The sequence below is a fragment of the Trichosurus vulpecula genome, chromosome 3, assembly GCF_011100635.1.
Source record: "Trichosurus vulpecula isolate mTriVul1 chromosome 3, mTriVul1.pri, whole genome shotgun sequence".
Taxonomy (NCBI): domain Eukaryota; kingdom Metazoa; phylum Chordata; class Mammalia; order Diprotodontia; family Phalangeridae; genus Trichosurus; species Trichosurus vulpecula.
Genome location: NC_050575.1, coordinates 389,894,882 through 389,913,474, shown reverse-complemented (window position 1 = coordinate 389,913,474; position 18,593 = coordinate 389,894,882). Strand labels below are relative to the sequence as shown.

The 18,593-nt window shown below is 45.5% G+C and overlaps 1 protein-coding gene across 2 annotated transcripts in view; it reads left to right on the top strand.

Moving 5' to 3' along the window:
* The first annotated feature begins 375 nt into the window (after positions 1 to 375).
* The window catches only part of CBFA2T3 (CBFA2/RUNX1 partner transcriptional co-repressor 3), a 118,238-nt gene continuing 100,020 nt past the window's right edge, over positions 376 to 18,593 (top strand). For both annotated transcript variants that reach the window (XM_036752962.1, XM_036752963.1), the window contains exon 1: positions 376 to 496. The gene's annotated coding sequence lies outside the window, so the exon portion shown is untranslated. The remainder of the gene's footprint in view (positions 497 to 18,593) is intronic.

Genomic DNA, 18,593 nt, shown 5'->3' with positions numbered 1-18,593 from the left:
TTTATTTGAAAATCTTTTGTATACACTTTTTTCCCCTTGAAAAGGGGAAGGGCGCGCATTTGTTGGAGAACCCCAAGACAGGGCTGGCCGGAGCGGGTGGGGATCCTGCAGGAAGGAACCGGCCGGCCCACCCGGGTCCTTCGCCTTGGGAGCTGGACAGACCGAGCTGGGCTGGGCCGTGCCGGGCCCAGCCGGGAGGAGCGCGAAGGGGCCGGGCCACCGGAGTATGGGACGAGCAGCGGCGTCTGCTCTCCCAGCCTCGGACCTGCGGTTTTCCCGAACCCGAAGCTTCCCAGGGTGGTGAGGAGAAAAGACTGGAGATTTCAGCACTCTCCCCACCTCCACCCGCCCCTGCACCCTGAGGATTGAGCCCCCTTCCTTTTTTTTTTTTTTGTTCACGACAATTGCAAATAAGTTAAGGAAAAAAGAAAAGCCACTTCTGGATTCCTGGTTGTGATTGTGAAGTTACCTCGCGTCTCCGCCCGACCTCAGGACAGTAAGTCATCATCTTCTTCCCCAACCCCCCATCTCCAGTCTTTGCTTTCTTGCATCCCCACCGGGAATATAGGGGCTGCCCTGCCCAGCAGGGCTGCTCTCTGGCCATATTGCGCCCCCCCCCAGCCCCTTCAGATGCCATTGCTGGGGATGGGGCGGGGGGAGGTGGGCAGCCTTACCAACTAGATCTCCCTCCTCCACCACCTCCCCCAGTCTGAGAGTTTGTAAACTTTTTGTTTCCCTGGCAATGTGTGGGGACATCCCTTGTCTCCCCCTCTCCTCGCAGAAGTGTGGGGCGGCCTGGCTGAGCTGGGGGCTGCTGACTGCCAGGAGAAGGCTGCTTGCCTTCAAACTTCAGCTGGCAGAAACCTTTTTTGGGGGGGGGCGACCATGGGAGAGGGAGGTGCTGAAGGGGATGGCTGGGAAGGATGCTTGTCCAGCCTAACAAAGATGCTCTCTTCCCCTCACCCTGCATAAGGAAGACCATGGAGTACAGTGGGCAGGGAGAGGAGCTGGGCTGCAGGTTGCTGGGTAGAGTAGCTAGCCATCTTAGCCCTGGCCCTTCTCTGATTTTAGGCCATTGGGCCACTGACACTGGGAGCTGGCTTCTTGGCCAGCCCTTCAAATAGGACTTCCCCTGGTCAGGATGAGGAAATAATTCCCACTGGCTGGGGAAGTGGAGGCCCAGGCCTGGGCCTGATCCTGCATCATTCTGAAGGGTACCAGTTGATGGGCAGCTTTAAAAGAGCCCATGAGAGGCTCGTAGCCCTCACAGGTGGGGAGAGTGGTACCTCCTGGTGACTCAATTTGGGTGCTGCTTCGGGTTTGGGGGGAGTATCCCCAGCGTCATTGGGCTGATGAATTTACTTTGGTAAACCTCTATTTGTGGAGGGCTCAGGCTCAGGATTGGGGGTTGTGGGAGCCATGTTGAGGGAAGTCTGAGCAGACTCGGGACAGATGGTTGGGAATCCAGCCCCAGACAGCCCTTCACAGAGCAGAAGGCATAGGGAAGGCTGGTGGCTGGTTGGGCAGGCTTTGAGCACGCTGGGGCTTAAATGTAGTACAGGCTTTCTTAAATAGAGGTGACACCCCCAAACTGAAGTCTTCACCTGTCAGACCACCGGGAGGAGGTATAGAGGGAAGAGGCCTGATTTCTCATGTCAGATGGTCAGGGTTCAGTTAAACACAAGAAATGTTTTAAAATAGAGGTTTTCTTTGGAAATTATTTGTTTGTTTTGAGGGGGAACAGCAGAGAGAAGGCCATCCAGACTGAATAACTGACCTAAGGGCAGGCCCCACCACCCCACCCTATGGCCTTCCTGATGTTAATCCAGGGGTGTGTTCCCTCCCCTGGACATAGAAACAGGAGCCTGCAGATATGGCCAAGTCTCCTCAAGAACAGAGGCAAATGAAATTGGTCAGTCCCTGGGTATATGATTGGCACAAAGTTTAAATAGCTTATTATAATCTTGTTTAAAACTCTGACCACAAAAGAGGTAGTTTGGTCTTGATTTTAAGAGATTTGAGTCTCCTAGATTCTTCAGATTGCTGCCAGCCTGTGGCATCCTTTTCAAGATGAGAAAAAGACCAGGAAGTGCCTGTCAACAGTTATCGGGCAACTTTTTGGAAAGATGACGCAGTGAAAGGCCACAAGAGGATGTAAAAGCTTTGGATCCACTCCATGATGTGTCATTTACCACTCCCCACCCCCTTCCTCCAGCCCTTCCTTCCCCTTCCATGGTGGAGACGGGAATAACTCTGTTTGGTCCAATAAAATATCAAAGCTGGCTGCCTAAGAAAAGCTATTTGCAGTAAGAGTTTTGTTCTGGGCCGTCTCTGAAACCATGTCTAAACTACATTATTTTGAGCTGGACGGTTGAAAAGTTGCCACTCCATTACACCCAATAAATTTAAAATGAAGGGAAAAATAAATTCTTAGAGTAATACCTAGGTTAGTAACAGATGTGCAAAGTCTGAACAAACAGAGGGAGAGAGATGATGACAGACAGCAACAGGGAGGGAGAGAGAGGATATGACATTAGAACCAATTTACTGGAGAAATCAATCTCATGGGATGCTCCTTCATCTATCATGTGATTAAAAAAAAAAAAAGAAAGGAAGGAAAGAAGATTATGTGAGTTACCTGGAGCTTCAGAGTATGGTCACATTGCAAGAGAAACTCAGCCATGTCAGGCTGCAGCAGCCCAAGCCCAAGAGGGTGACCAGTTGGATTCTGTGCAGATGGTGGGAGAGCCAGCCAGGCAGGTGGGACTGAGGAAGACAGCCTAGGGCTGCCTCCCTGGAGCACAGCCCCCTCGAACATCTTACTCAGCTCCTGAGTTATTTGCATAATTGGGTTACCACCTCCAGGAAATATCTTTCATTTGGCTTCACATATTTTCATTTCTGCATGACTGGAAGAAATTCATTTTCCTTCCTACGCGACGATCTGGAGCTGTTGCTGCCAGCCTTGGTCACCTACCCTCTTCCTATCTTTGGCCGGCCTTTTGGAGAGAGGCAGCCGAAGCTGGGCAGCCAGCCTTCCAGGGCTGATGCTCTGTCCTTGGCAGGGAGGGCTGTGGATTGAGGAAGAAGACAAGGAGACAACTCTTTGTTTTCATCTATAGAACTGCATACCCATTACCTGGTGCATGGTAACCATTTGATAAATGCTTAACTGCCTTCTATTTAGTACTTTGTTCTTGTCCAGGGACCTTCCCATTCTATAAAGAGGCAGCATGCTGTAATTCTGATTTCGAATCCTGGCTCCGACTCTTACTAGCTTTAAGACCGTCTATAAAGCATTTCACCTGAGCCTTGTTTATGATCTGTAAAATGGGATAAATGATATCTCACTATGTACCCCACAAGGTTATCACGAAGGAGGCGCTTTGGAAACCTTAAAGTGTAGTGGTTTCTCCTTTACTAGAGCTCGTCCAGTCAAAGGCTTGGGGACAACTTGCTTGAGAGTGGTATTGAGGAGATTCTTGGTCAGGTGTGTCATAGTTGAGAACTCTGGGGGTCTCTTTCACTTTTGTGGCTCTGTGATAGAAATAAGAGTTGTTACTATTTAGCAACATCATAGAATGGTTAGAGCTATACATCTTGGAGCTCATCTGGCCCAACTCTCTTACTTTACAAAGAAGGAAACTAAAGTCCTAGAGGAGGGACTGAGGGAATAAATGAAAAAAAAAAAGCATTTTATTTTGGTGAGGCAATCAGTGTTAAGTGACTTGCCCAAGGGCACACAGCTATTAAGCATCAAGTGTCTGAGGTCATATTTGAACTCAGGTCCTTCTGACTCTAGGGCTAGTGCTCTATCCACTGCAACACCCAAAAAAAGTATTTTCAAGAACTTAATGCTTATTACTACATGCTAAGCACTAAGGATTCAAATAGAAGGGTAAGGCAGTCCCTGTTCCCAAGGAGCCCATATCCTCATAGAGGGAATAACACATCTAGGAGGTTGCCACAGCAAGGCAAACAGCAAGGCCCCGTGGTCCTTATGCCAAGCAGATGTTAACACGTCTTTTTCAATGTCATTTCCATTGATCAGATTCTCTCTGTCACTGATGTTGAACCATTTGACAAGGTCAGGACTTTGGGGGTGGCAGCTTTCTTTTCCAGGTCTTCAGTAGCTATGGCTCCTGGGGTTGCCAGGGCTGCAGCCCCTGGCTTATGGCTGCCTCACTCATCTTCCTCAGGATGCTTTGCTCTTTCAACCAGGGCAGCTCATCTGCTCCATCAGAGCTCAGAGTGGAGGATTTGTGAAGCCCTCCTTCTAGTCTTGGGATTGTTACTGGTTTGTTTTCTACTTGGGGCCAATCATTTGTTAAGCAATCAGTGAACCAGAAAGCATGTTTTATGTACCTTCTATGGGACACACACACACACACACACACACACACACAACAAAGACCCTTGAAGAACTTACATTCCGTTGAAGCAGGGAGGAACAAATTTACCCAGATATGTAAGCTTGAGAGCCTCCAGAAAAAAAAAAAAAAACAACTCGGCTGATAAAGAGTCTTGAGTCATATGAGCGTCAGGTGAAGGACCTGGGGATTTTTAGCCTCAAAAAGAGAAGACCTGCAACCAAGACCTGGGTTCAAATTAGGCCTCAGACACTTAGTAGCTGGGTGATCCTGCACAAGGCACTTAACTTTTGGCTGCCTCCGTTTCCTTAGCTATAAAATGAGACTGATAGCACCTACCTCACAGGGTTCTCATGAGGTCAACACTTGAGATGATCAAATGAGATAATGTTTGGAAAAACATTTAGCACAGTGCCCAGCACATAGTAGGCCCTCTAGAAATATTTGCTCTTTTCCTTTCTTATATAATTGGCTTTGAGTATTTGAGGAGTGATCCTACAGAGGAAAAAAGGTTAGACTCGTTCTGGCTGGCCCCAAAGAGCAGAACACCAAGAACAGTGGCTAGGAGTTACAAATAGCCAAGTCAATCCTTGATGTCAAGAAGAACTTCCTAACAGGGAGCGCTATTCCACAATAGGATGGGCGGCCTTGGGAACTAGTGGCTTCTTCCACTTTGGAGACCTTCGAGCAGAGCTTGTATGACCACTTTTTGTGTACTGGATAATGTAGTAGGGTTCTCAATCATTGTGTCAGTTGAATTAAACTCCCTGATCCTCCCCACCTCCAGTGTGTTGCAAGAATGCATGAGATCATATCAAGAAAAGCTCTTTGTACTATTTGGAAAATGGCATGACACCATTTTGAGGGATTAGATATTGACACATTACAGAAGGAAGTGTTATAACTGGTTAGTGCTGTTGATTGGTTAATGTCCCAAGTTCAAGAAAGAAAAAGTGGATATACTCCCTCTGCTATACCAGGTGATGTTTTTGGCCCAGGCTTGGTCTTTGGCACCCCCAAAAGTCAAAGGTGGGAGCACTGGGCGAATGGCTTCACTTACCTTGCCTTCACCTGGCTGATCCCTCTAAACCCCACTTCACCTCCAAGGCTGAAGACAACAAGACTGTCTTCATCACAAATGCTTCTCCATAGACTAGAAAACCATGGAAAATTAGAGCTAGCAGGGACTTTCCAAATACTCTATCAGGGTGGGGAACTTGTGGTCTCAAGACCATGTGTGACCTTCTAGGTCCTCGGGTGCGGCCTTTTGACCAAGTCCAAGTTTTATAGAACAAATCCTTTTATTCAGAGTATCTGTTCTGTGAAGTTTGGCCAGTCAAGGGACCACATTTCAGGACCTAGAGGGACACACATGGCCTCGAGGCTGCAGGTTCCCCATCCCTGCTCCAGGTAGACTAAACTAGTATCATGTTGTTGGAAGAATGCTGGATATGGGCTTGGGTTCAGATCCTGGCTCCGATAAACTGTGAGTTGTAAAGACCAGGGGTAAGTCACTCAAGTTCAGAGTGAGCCTCAGTTTCCTTGTCTGAAAAATGGAAAATAATAATTCCTTCCCTACTTTCCCTGCCTTCCACTTCGGACATCCTCGAGCACAGCTTGCATGACTACTTTTCACGTACTGGATAATGTAGTAGGGTTCTCGATCATTGTGTCAGTTGAATTAAACTCCCTGGTCCTCCCCACCTCCAGCGTGTGGCTATAAGGAATGTGTTTTGTAAGCCTTAAAGCCCAGCCTTAGTTATTATTCAAGTCCTACATTTTACGGATGTGGAAACTCAGACTGGACAGGGGAAGTAACTTGGCCAACACCACGCAGAGAGTCACCTGAAGGTCCTGAACCAGAGAACCCAGGTGTCCTGATTTCTAATTCAATATTCTTTCCCCTACCTCAAGCAAGAGGATATGTCACCAAGCCTCTAGTCAGCTATAGCCAAGATATATGGCTATTTTGCCATTAGAAGAGTGGAAGGAAGAAAATCCAACTGCCTACATCTTAAGGGACATTTATTAAGCACCTAGTACATAGAAAAAGTTGTGCTAAATCCTAGGGGAGAAGCAAAGATAAAAAGCATGGCCCCTGCTCTCAAGGAGTTTATGATCTTGTAGGGATTGGAGAAGAAATGGGAAAGCTGAATTTTTGTGATGGAGAATTCTTTTACAGCATAGTTTGTAATGAAATCAGATAAATCTGTTTCAGAATCAGATCAACAGAGTTGGATAAAGTAATATCATTTCCCTAACACAGAACAAAATAATAATGCTGATAATAGCTGGGACCTCTAGAGCACCTTAAGGAAGCCTTCAGACACACCCCAGGTAGCCAGTCAGCCTTCTCCCCACCTCCATTGCAGGGCTGCCAAGCAGTCCCATTGTGCTGAGGTTGTGAAAGCATTTCTTATGGAGGACATTGCACTTTTTAAGTATAGAGAATGTTGGAAATCATTGGAAAAAAATCAAGCTTTCTTCATAGAACCTATTTCTATTCTCAAATTTGCCCTAGTTCAATGTTAAACTGATGGACTCATAGGAGTTAGACCCAAAAGGGTCACTGTTGTTGTTGAGTCACATACAACTCTCCATGACCCCATTTGGGGTTTTCTTGGCAAAGGTACTACAGAGGTTTGCCATTTCCTTCTCCATTTTACAGATGAGGAAAGTGAGGCAGACAGGGTAAAGTGGCTTGCCCAGGGTCACACAGCTAGTAAGTGTCTTAGGCCAGATTTGAACTCAGGAAGATGAGTCTTCTTGGTTCCCAGCTCAGTGGTCTATCCACTGTATGACCTCACTGAGGAGCAGAGGAGACTAGGACAGGTCTCCTGCAGCAGGTGGGATTTGAATTGAGTCTGGAAGGAAGCCAGTGCTACTGGATCTGAGAGTGAGTAGAGGGGAATAAAGGGTTAAGAAGACTAGAAAGGTAAGAGGGTGCTGGGGTATTAAGAGTCTTTGCCATAACCCTACCTTCCAGAGGAATGGTTAAGAAAATGCACTTTCGATTTATTTCTTGGCTAGAAATTCCTGGGGAAATGCTGTTGCTTGTCTTTTAGAACATCCAAAAGGGAACTTGAAAAATCCTCCCTTCGGTCAAGTTCAACTGTTTGTCAGAACCTGACCTCTAAGTAGGTTGACCGTGTGGTATCAGTCTCCCAAAGAATTGTCTTGGGCTTCAGCAGTCCTCACTCTGTGCCAAGGTGGTGATATGACACCTTCTCTAGAGTGGACCACACAATTGGGGAGTCCTTGAACCACTGACCAATACTTGATAGTAAGAGCCGATTTTAATATTAAATGATTTGCTGGGCTGAGTCCTGCTTGTACAGTGAGTGGCTGTTCAGAGAGGGTGGTTAATGAAAAGCAGGTCCAGCTGCAGAACAGGTATAGCTCCACTTTTATTTTTTTTCTGGTTCAATAAACCCTTTTCAGTCAGTCAACAGACATTTATCTTGTGTGCCTGGCATTGTGCTAGGTGCTAGGAGGATAAAAAATTGAGATAATCCAGTCTAGCCTCTGCACTTGTGGAGTTTAGTGACTAATAGGAGAATGAGACAAAGACTCCTTTTTTTAAATGAAATTAATTTTTTTCATGAACAAAAATTTACTTCTTTCCCTTCCGTGGTGAGTGGTAGCATGAAACCCATGTATCAAACATGTATAGTCAAGCAAAACAAATTCCCACCTTGGTCAAGTCCCCAAAATACATTCTGCAGGCGGAGTCCATCACCTCTGTTAGAAAGTGGCTTGCTTGTTTCAAGATTGGGCTTCTGGAGTCCTGTTTGGTTATTATGGTGATTGGAGTTCCTAAGCCTTTCCAAATCATTGAGATAAATCCTTCATCAGATCTCAATGGAACCATATCAATACACAGTCGTGCTTAAGAGGGGCAAACTACTGGGCTGCAGGAGGTCACAGGAGGACAGCTGTCACCCTGGGAGAGATTACTGGGGACAGCCTTGGGGAAGGGCTGGAAAGGGTAGGTCGAATTTCAGTTAGGGAAGAATGCAGGGACAACATATCATTTACATTGCCAAGCTGTCCGGTCAGTCAGCCCGTATCAACTAACGTTTATTGAGCTGTTACCATGTGCCAATCATGGTGCAAAGCCCGGCCCAGTGAGATAGCACAGTGGATGGAGTCAGGAAGAACTGAGTTCAAATCCAGCCTCAGACACTTATTGGCTATGTGACCCAGGGCAAGTTGCCTCAGTTTCCTCATCCATAAAATGGAATAATAAGCACCTACCTCACAGGGTTGTTATCAGGATCAAATGAGATAATAATTTGTAAAGCACTTAGCAGTTCCCTATGATTATTATTATTACTGGGGATATGAAAAAAGCCTCACAGAAACTCCAAAACGACTCCAGTTCCTACCTTCAAGGAGCTCACAGTCTAATGGGAGAGGTGGAAGATAAGTGGTACAGTGGTTAGAGCAATGAGGAGTCAGGGAGACCTGAGTTCAAATCCAGCCTTAGAGATTTATTGGCTGTGTGACCCTGGGCAAGTCACTTAACCTTTGGTTGCTTCAATTGTCTCATCTGTCAAATGCAGATAACAGCGCCTTCCTGCCAGAAGTGTTGTAAAGATCAAATGATATAATAATTATAAAGTGCTTACACAGTGCTTAGCACATAGTAGGTGTTATGTATGTGCTAGCTGTCATCATCACTATAACAAAGTACTTTATAAGTGCTTCCCAGAATGCCAGTCTCCCCAGTGAGACAAGTGAACACAATGCAAAAAGCACGCCTAGGGAATTAGAAGAGCTGAGTTCTGGTTCTGATTCATCCCACATACTACCCTAGTGATTGGGGGTAAAATCACTTAACTTGGATGGCCCCTCATTTCCTCGTCCATAAAAGGTAAATAGTAACACTTGTCCTGCACTGGCTCTAAAGTCAGAGGGAGGACCCAGGTTCAAATCCCACCTCTGACCTTAAATGCCCCAGTGATTTCAGGCAAGATGCTTCACCACATGTGCCTCAGTTTCCCGATCTGTAAAATGGGGGAGGGAGGCATCTGAGGTCCCTTCCAGCCTTGTCTGGATCTCTGATTTTATGAAAACCTTAAAGCACGAACAGAAGCCATATTGTCTGTAGAGAAGGGACATTGGACCCCTAATGGAAACGTGGCTCAGATATGAAGCCTCAGTCTCCCCCTTCCCCAAGCCTTAACCCTCATGTTAACTCTAAGGTTTGGGGTTGAGGGGTCTTCCCTAACCAACAGGACAAAGCCACAGTTTTGTATACGTTCAGCCAGAAGCCTGGAATTGAAGTAGCCCTGGTAACAGCAACCTTGGAGAAGCTTCAGTTCCCACAGCCCTGCTATTTGAAATGGAAACTTATTTTGCTTAAAATAATAAATAATTTGTTCATGGCTTCCACTTCTGAATTCGCTGCTCTGGGAATGACTTGTCCCAGAGGAGGGGGGGCTGACTGAACCTTGGCCCCTGGACACAGCAGCCTGGCTTGTAAGGAAGGGCTTTGGGGACTCTCCCTGTGTTTCCTGTAACATTAACACAGAAGTGAAGACTTCTGCTTTTTAGAATTTGTGGGATTTCACGGGGAGCCAGATGTCGCTGAGAAAGAAAACAAAGATGACATTTCTGCCATAAGGAGGAAAATGATGCTTTGGTCCCTGCCCCCAGCCCTACAGCCTGGGCTCGGGAGGTTTTGACTCGTTCCCCATTCTACTTTAAGCACATCACTTAGACCCCAACAGGCTGGTTCAGAGGGTTCTGCCCAATCAGCAGGCTGCCTGGAAAGGGACAGCTCAGAAGGTGGGCATTGGGGCAGCAGAGAAGAAAGCTCCCATCGAGGAGGCCTTCACAGTCACTGTTAACAGTGAGTTCTGCGTCTTTGACCAGATTAAAGTGGAGCAAAAGCAGCTTCTCTTTGACATGCCTGGAAAGAGGAGGGAACGGTAAACGTTCCCAGATGCTGCCATGACTGAGGGTGGGAGCAATCAGAAGCCACCCTCAGGGCAAAGCCCAAACTCCCCAGCAATGAGTAAAGGCTACATGACTCATTTCAAAACACCTTGTGTAGGATGCACACAGCCCTTGGCTTTGAAGAAGAACTCAAAGCAAATTGATGGCACTTTTTTTTTCTTTTGTTCTGACCGTATGCCAGGATATTCCCATTTCACAGATGGAGAAACTGAAGCCAGGGAATTAGGTGAACCCTGGTAGCAAATGATCTGCCTGTAGACCCTAGGGCCCCAAGTCACAATTCCTGTCTTGTAGGTATTAGGAAGTTCTTTGTCATTCAGTCCTACTCTGTGACTCCATTTGGGGTTTTCTTGGCAAAGATAGTGGAGTGGTTTGCCATTTCCTTCTCTGGCATTAAGAATTTACTTCTGGCTTTACCTCAGTCTACCCCTTTAGAAGTCACATACAGTGCAGGACCTTTGACTCCCATTTCCTCAGGGTAACTAGATCAGGTAAGTAATGAGCACAGTATTTCCGTTTTACAGATGAGGAAACTGAGATTCTTATCCAAGGTCATGTGGCTAGTAAGTATAGAAACCAGGACTCAACCCTAGGCCTCCTGCCTCCAAAACAAGGAGTCAGAAACCCCAGGTTCTGGTCTATTGATTAATCAGTCGACAAATACTAAGTGCCATAGCTAGGTGGCACAGTGTATGATCACCAGACCCAGGAAGATTTGAGTTCAAATTCTTCCTTAGATATTTATTAGCTGTGTGATTCTGGACAGTCACTTGACCTCTTCATCTATAAAATACGGATAGTAATACCACTCCCCCAGAGTTATGAGGATAAAATAAGAAATATTTATAAAGTGCTTTACAAACCTTAAGCTATAGAAATGCTCATTTTTGTCATTAGCTCTTACTAGGTGCTTACTATGTTGTCAGACACTGTGTGAAGGACTGGCAATACCAAGAGAGGGGAAAACATGGTCCCTCCCCTCGAGAAGCAAACATTCCGAGTAACTGCGTATACATAAGATCTATACAGAGCAGATGGAAAGTAGTGTCAGAGGGAAGGGGTTAGGGAGTGAAATGGACCACAAAAAGCCTCCCACAGAAGGTGGGCTTTGAACTGATCATTGAAGAAAGCCAGGGAAGCTAGGAGGCAGAGGTGAAGGGGCAGAGTATTCCAGTCACAAGGGACAGTCAGGGCAAAGGCATGTGAGGATGGGGTGTTCAGTGTAAGGAAGATAGAGGCCAGTGGGGCTGAATCGTAGAGGTCATGGCAGAGGTAAAGTGTCAGAAGACTAGAAGGGTAGGAAGGGACCGGGTTGTGAAAGGTTTTACATACCTAGCAGAGGACTTTATATTTGATCCTGGTGGTAATTAGGAGCCATGGGAGTTTATTGAGGATTGGAGTAATGTGGTCCATCAAGTGCTTTAGAAAAATCACTTAGGCGGCTGAAGAAAGGATGGGTTGGAGTAGGGAGAGATAAGAACTCTACCATTAATGTAATGCCAATAAATCACGTCTCTTCTCTGTGACTCAGTTTATTCATCTATGAGATGAAGAGATTGGACTACATAGCCCAGTTCTAACATTCTGTATTCTATATTCTTATTGGATCATAGGACTTAGAACTGTGGGAGTTATAGATTATCCAAAACCAACCCTTTAATTTTATAGATTAAGAAACCGAGAACAAATTTATCCTGAGTATATCTTGTGCGTAATAAGTCTTTCCCGCATCTTGTCTCCCCCTTTAGATTGAGCTCCTTGAGAGCAGGGACTCTGTTTTTTGCCTTTCTGTGTATCACTAGCACTTAGCACAGTGCCTGCCACATAGTATATATACTTAATAAATATTTGTTGGCTGACTGATTGGCCCCAAAAGGTGAACCAACTTTCCCAAGGTCACACAGAGTAATATAATTCAAACCTAGGTCAGTAAATTTTGTTGACTGGCTCCCTTTTATCTGATATAGTCCTAGTTAATATCCTTGGATAAATCTCTACCCAATCTCGAATCCCTTGCTTCTAAATGTGAAAATGTCATAAGTTCTAATTTCCGAGGCAATGCCTCCACCCTCCCTTCCAGCAACAAATAGTTGTCCTACAAAAAAGTATTGTCTTTTCAATGAGATACCAAGCTTTGATTCTGAACATTTACAAGCTTTAGAAATCCCATGATACTTTCTTCGAGACACATGAGTAAACACTAGCCCTCACTTCATTACATGGCCCTTTATGGCTTCCATTGGGATCCTCCTCCATTCCAGTCTACATTGGACGTGTTGGCTGTCCAACATCATTACTGTAGCATCCACCTGGGCTCTGCACCTTTCCACTGCGTTTGGTGGAGTATCCAATGAGATGAGCTTTGAGAGCCTGAATTCAAGTCAATTAAGCAGGTATTTATTAAATACCTACTATGCGTAATGCTCAGTGTTAGGTGCTAGAATTACAAAGAGAAAAAGCAAACAATTCTTGGCTTTGTGGCGCTTACCTTTTCTCATGGGTGGGACACAGGTAAAAAATACAAAGTAATGAGAGAGAGAGAGAGAGAGAGAGAGAGAGACAGAGAGACAGAGACAGAGACAGAGACACAGGGAGAACTAACACACAAACTAATAGCCGGGAGAGATCAGGACAGACTTCACCTGAGCTGCTCTTTGAAGGAAATGGGCCATTCTATAAGGCAGAAATACAGAGGGAAAGCATTCCAGATATGGGGGACGCACCATGCAAAGGCCCAAAGATCAGAGATGGAATGTTCTGGACAGGTGATATAGAACAGTCCAGTTTGCCCGGAATGGAAAGAGCATGAAGGGGAATAATGTGGAACCAGACTGTAGAAGGCTTTAAATGCCAGGCTGATGAGTGTGTATCTTTTTTTTTTAATCTCAGAAGCAATGAGGCATCATTGGCACCTTTGAGTTGTTGGTTTTAATTGATAAACTGATATGCACAATATACAAAATTGACAATATCATCTACCCCAACAGAGAGTGGGTTGGAGAAGGGAAATATGGGAAGTAGGGGATGAATTAGGAGGCGATTGCAATAATCCAGATGAGGGATAATGAGGGCCCAAAGTAGGGCAGAGGCTGTGTGAGTGGCAAGAAAGGGGCAGATGCAATAGATGTGGATGTAGGCTAGATATGACTTGGCAGCTGATTAGATATGGGGATTGAGGGAGCCAGAAGCTGCAGGGATGACTGTGAGGTTGAACAGGTGGTGATGCCATCAACAGAAGTGGGCAACTTTGGAAGAGGGATAGGTTTGGGGCAAACAGAAGCTCCATCTTGGACAGGTTAAGTTGGAGACATCCAGCAGGTGGGCAGTCCGCTGGAGCTCAGGAGAGTGATTAGGGCTGCACATAAAGATTTGGGAATCCTCCACAGAAGAAGTTAAAGTCAATGGAAACAATAACTGTGAATTAATTGGAGCTGATGGGTGGGTTGGTAATTATGCAGCCAGGAGACAGCTGGAGTTTATAGTGGGAAAAGCACTGGCTTTGGAATCAGGAGACCTGGATTTGAATCAAGTCAATAAGCATTTGTTAAGCACCTACTATGTGCCAGGCACAGGCAAGGGTAACTCTGAGCAAACCACTTAAGCTCTTAGAGCCTCAGTTCCCTCATCTGTAAAATGGGGGTGATTTATGATGCTGTTCATGCTCTTTACCTCACAGAGTTATTTTGAAGGAGGTACTTTGTAGGACCCTAGATAAGTGAGTGATTCTTTGCAGGGCCCAGAGCACTGAATGTGCAGTTAAAGGATGTAGGTTTGAAACCCAGATCAGCTACTTGCCTCTTTATCCAGCCTTGGGCAAACTCTCCATAGCTTGGGGCATTCATCTTCTCTTCCATTAAATGAAGAGTTTGGACAAGGTGAGCTCTGAGGTCCTTTCCAGCTCTGTGGAGAAGCTAAATGGGGAAGATTTAGAAAGTGCCACCACCCCATTCTTCTACATCTGCGTCTTCATAAACCAGTCCTGATCCCCTGCCAAAAAGTTAAGGGGTAACATATGTTGAGCACAAGCTCCCTCTCTGCCTCGCTGCCTGAGCCCTCTTCCTCTCCAACTGCAGTGTTGAAAGAACAGAAATCTAGATACATGTTTGGTCAAGACCCATGGGCAAGGCGGGGTGATTTCCACACAATGTTGTAGACTAGGGGATGTCTATGGAAAAGGAGACCAGGCATCTGAGATAACTCAGACCTGTAGAGTCCTTCCTTAAGAGCACAGACAGAGCCATCTGGATACTAATGACAACAAATAATTGCTTCGTTGTTGTTATACAGTGGTGTCTGACTCTCTGTGACCCCATTTGGCAAAGACACTTGCGTGGTTTGTCGTTTCCTCCTCCAGATCATTTGACAGATGAGGAAAGTGAGGCAAACGGGGTGAAGTGACTTGCCCAGGGTCACCCAGCTAGTAAAGTGTCCAAGGCTGGATTTGAACTCAGGAAGATGAGTCTTCCTGGCTCCAGGCCTGGCACTATGGTGCCACCTAGCTACCCACAAATAATCTCTAGGATTTATGGTACAATTTCGCATCCCTGAAAAGTGACCATCCAGTCTTGATTGGAAACCTCTCCGTTAGAAAAGAAGGTGAGATGCTCTGCTCCACTTTGGAGTCGCTCTCACTGTTAAAAGCCTAAATTTGCCTCTTTAGCGACTTCCACTCACAGTCCCAAGTTCTCCCCTCTGGGACCAGGCAGAGCTAGTTTATTCTATCATGACTTAAAGAGCTAACTTGCCACACAGAGAAAAAAAGCATTAATGCTCTTCCCCGATTCCTCCCCAGTTAAGTAGGTTGTTTGGTGTGTCTGTCTTCCATTCTAGGGCCTTTCTAATACTTGATGGGGGACAGGGAGTGTTGGCTAACCCACCCACTCACACTCAAGGGACAGTTTTGTGGAGGGGGCAGAGGAGGATAACCCTCCACTAATTCACTGGTGCTCCCAATAGGCCTTCGAGAGGAGTTCCCCAAGCAAGCCATTCCCCTCAGGGATCCCTTAAAATTCGACTCAGCCACAGTCTGTTGGTGCTGACTTTTAGTCCTCTGGGGTCAGAAGCTTTGTGCCTGTGGCATGGGGTTGATAGATATACTGATGTGGTAAATAACTTAGAAGGAGGCCTTCAAATATGCCCATGGCTCCCTCCAAGGGGCCCAAGGCAAGCTTCCCAAAGCTCCTATTTAAGTAACAGAGAATTTCTCAAGGGAATTACACATTCACATGCTGTCTCCCACTTCCAGCCCTCAAATATGGCACTGAAGAACAAAGAAATAGATTCTCCAGCCCTTCCTGATTCTCCCGGGTGCTATCTCCTAGAGTACTTTGTTGGGATCACTCCTTTGCTCCCCTCACCCCTACTCTGTGATATATCTGTCAATGTATATGTAGAGCTCATAGGATTTAGAGCCGTGAGGAGGGTTATAAAACCATCTAGTCAGACCCTCCTGTTTTACAGATCCAATTCAACAAACATTTATTAAATGCTTTCCAGAACAATAGCATTGATACAGCATTTCAAGGTTTGCAAAGCATTTTACAAATATTATCTCATTTGATCTTCATAATAGCCCTAGGAAGTAGGTGCCATGATTATCCCCATATTAGAGATGAGGCAGAAGTTAAGTGACTCATACAGGATCAGTATCTGAGGCAGGATTTGAATTCAGGTCTTCCTGACTTCAGGTCCAGAGCTCTATCCACTGAACCACCTGGCTGCCTGTGTGTAAGACCCTGGGAATACAAAGAAAAAAAAAAGAAACAGTCCTTGCCTTCAGGGAGTTTATATTCTACTAGAGAAAAACTATATGTATGTATGTATGTATGTGTAGATAGATAGATAGATAAACAAACACAAGATCATTTGAGAAGAGAGAGAAAGACCTCATTTAGGAGGTGGCTTCTGAGTTAAGTCTTGAAGGAAACCAGGAGTTTCATTGAATTAATGAAAAGGTATTTATTTATTAATTGCTTACTGTATACTAACCATACAAAATAGTCCCTGCTCTCAAGGAGTTTACTTTCTGATGAGGGAAACAACATATATAGGAGAATGGTGGCTAGAGAGGGATATAGTCTGGTTTGGAAAGTTACTGGGATGGTGAGTGGGGCCATGGAGAAACAGACTGACACATCCTTTCCAGGAGCAATGGAAAGACTGATCTGATTATGGTTCATTTTGGGAGGGGGGAGCAAGAGGAGAAGGTAAGAGAAGGTAGTAGGGAAAGTGAGGTCTAACTGAAGCCCAACTGCATTTAGTGGGTCGCTTGAATTATAATAGCAGGGCCCCCAGGTGGGAACACCAACCTAAAAGGGTTCAGTTGTCCATGTCAAGGTCTCTGGAAAGAACAGTTGGTGAAATGATGGAGTACTCACATGGAATCTGGCTGGGTCCCACCGAGATATGGCGGACCAGGTGAGGGCACTCACCAGTCCTGAGGCCCAGGTGAGGAGGAAGTGCATTCCAGGCATGAGGGAGCTGGGGAGGAGACAGCCTGTGTAAGGAACACTGCTAAGCAAAGAGAAAACACAGGCTGAAGAGGGTGACTAACCAAGGCCACAAAGGTGGCTCATAAAAGCACATTGGGTTCAACCTCATTAATCCACATTTAAGTGCCAGCCACAGCTCTGCAAACATTCTCAGGAATCAGAATATACCCCTTCAGTCGATGCCAAGGGAAATGTGGGCTCCCTAAGCATTCATGGTTTGATTGAACAGACTTATCGACTACCTGAAGAGCAATGACTGGCATCCAGGACCAGGAAGGTGATAAAAAGTCCTGCTGTCCCTGGCTCTGGCCAGACCACATGTAGAATATCATGTCCCATTCTTTCCATTCTGGGCTCTACATTTTAGGAAGGAAATTGATCTAGAAAGCTACCTAGGGTGGCAAACAGCATCTGGATCATGCCAAATGAGAATTCATGGAGGGAATTGGGGATGTTCAGCCTGGAGAAGACTGGGGTTAGACGGAGGGGAGCAGATAGCTGTATTTAAGTATCTGGAGGGTTGATATGGGAAAGGGGCATGACACTTGTTTTGCTTGGCTCCAGAACTAAGAGCAAAGAGGAGAAAATTGCAAAGATGCCAATTTAGGGTACATATAAGAAAGAACCACCTAATGGTTATTCCTATCCCAAACTTGGGCAGGCTACTTCGGATGGTAGTTGCTAACCCCTTCACTGGAGGGCTTCAAGAAGAGATGGAAAGACCATTTAGGAAGGGTGTCACGTTCGGGGAGGGGCTGGCTTTGATGGCCTCTGAGGTTCCTTCCAAATCATGTTAGGCAAGGATAACAGGGTCCCTAGGAGATCAAAAGGGGACTTAGTTTCTTTTGACAGAATTAGCAGCTTTGGTTTCCCAGAATCCAAAAGTTTCAGACTTCAGTACAGCTCTGTTACTGATTAGTTGAAACCTCCCATTTCCAAGTTCAGTCCTTCCCTGAAAAGAGCAAAAAAGGCCTGGCTCTCGGTACCCAGCCACTTACAAACTGAGACAACTCACTGTAGGCTCTCAAATTTAAAAAAATGCTTGTTAATTGGATGTATTTCCCACCTGCTCTGTGAAGATAGAGGCTTTCACCTTTATATCTCTAGACCTTGGACAATGCCTTGTACGTAGTAGGTACTTTATGAATGTTTGCCAACTTGAATTTCATGGATGCTTTGGGGAAACTGGAGAAAAAGAACACATCCATTCTCTTTGTCCCTCGATTTACCTTTTTGTAAACCAGAATGAAACACCTTCTAAATACTTGGAGACTATTGTCAGAAAGGCAGTGTGCTTATCTGTAAGCCATCATAAAGAACACATGAGTTCTCTGTTAATATCAATAGATGCCATTTGTCCAGCCCGCACAGTTTAAAATGGATTACTCACAGTAATTTTATGCAATAGATAGTGTAAGAATTACTAGCGCCATTTGTAGATGAGTTATAGGGGTTACATGTGCCCATAGTGTTGCTCGTAAGAATACAAGGTAGATTTCGAAGCCAGATCTCCTCATTCCAAGCCCAGCCCTGTTGCCACTAGACCAAGATGGCCCATGTGATTGGCTCTAACTGATAGAACTGGGAAATGAACCTTCTTCTTCTGACTCCATTGACCCAGCTCCTCCATGAAACATAGGCTTCTTTTTCAAATGCTGTTCACCTACATGTGTTTACACTGGCTGGTCACTGTTAATGAACTAAACAACTCTGCCCTCGTTCAGTTTTTAAAACCACTTATTGTGATTGCTACTAGTTTCTATGCCGT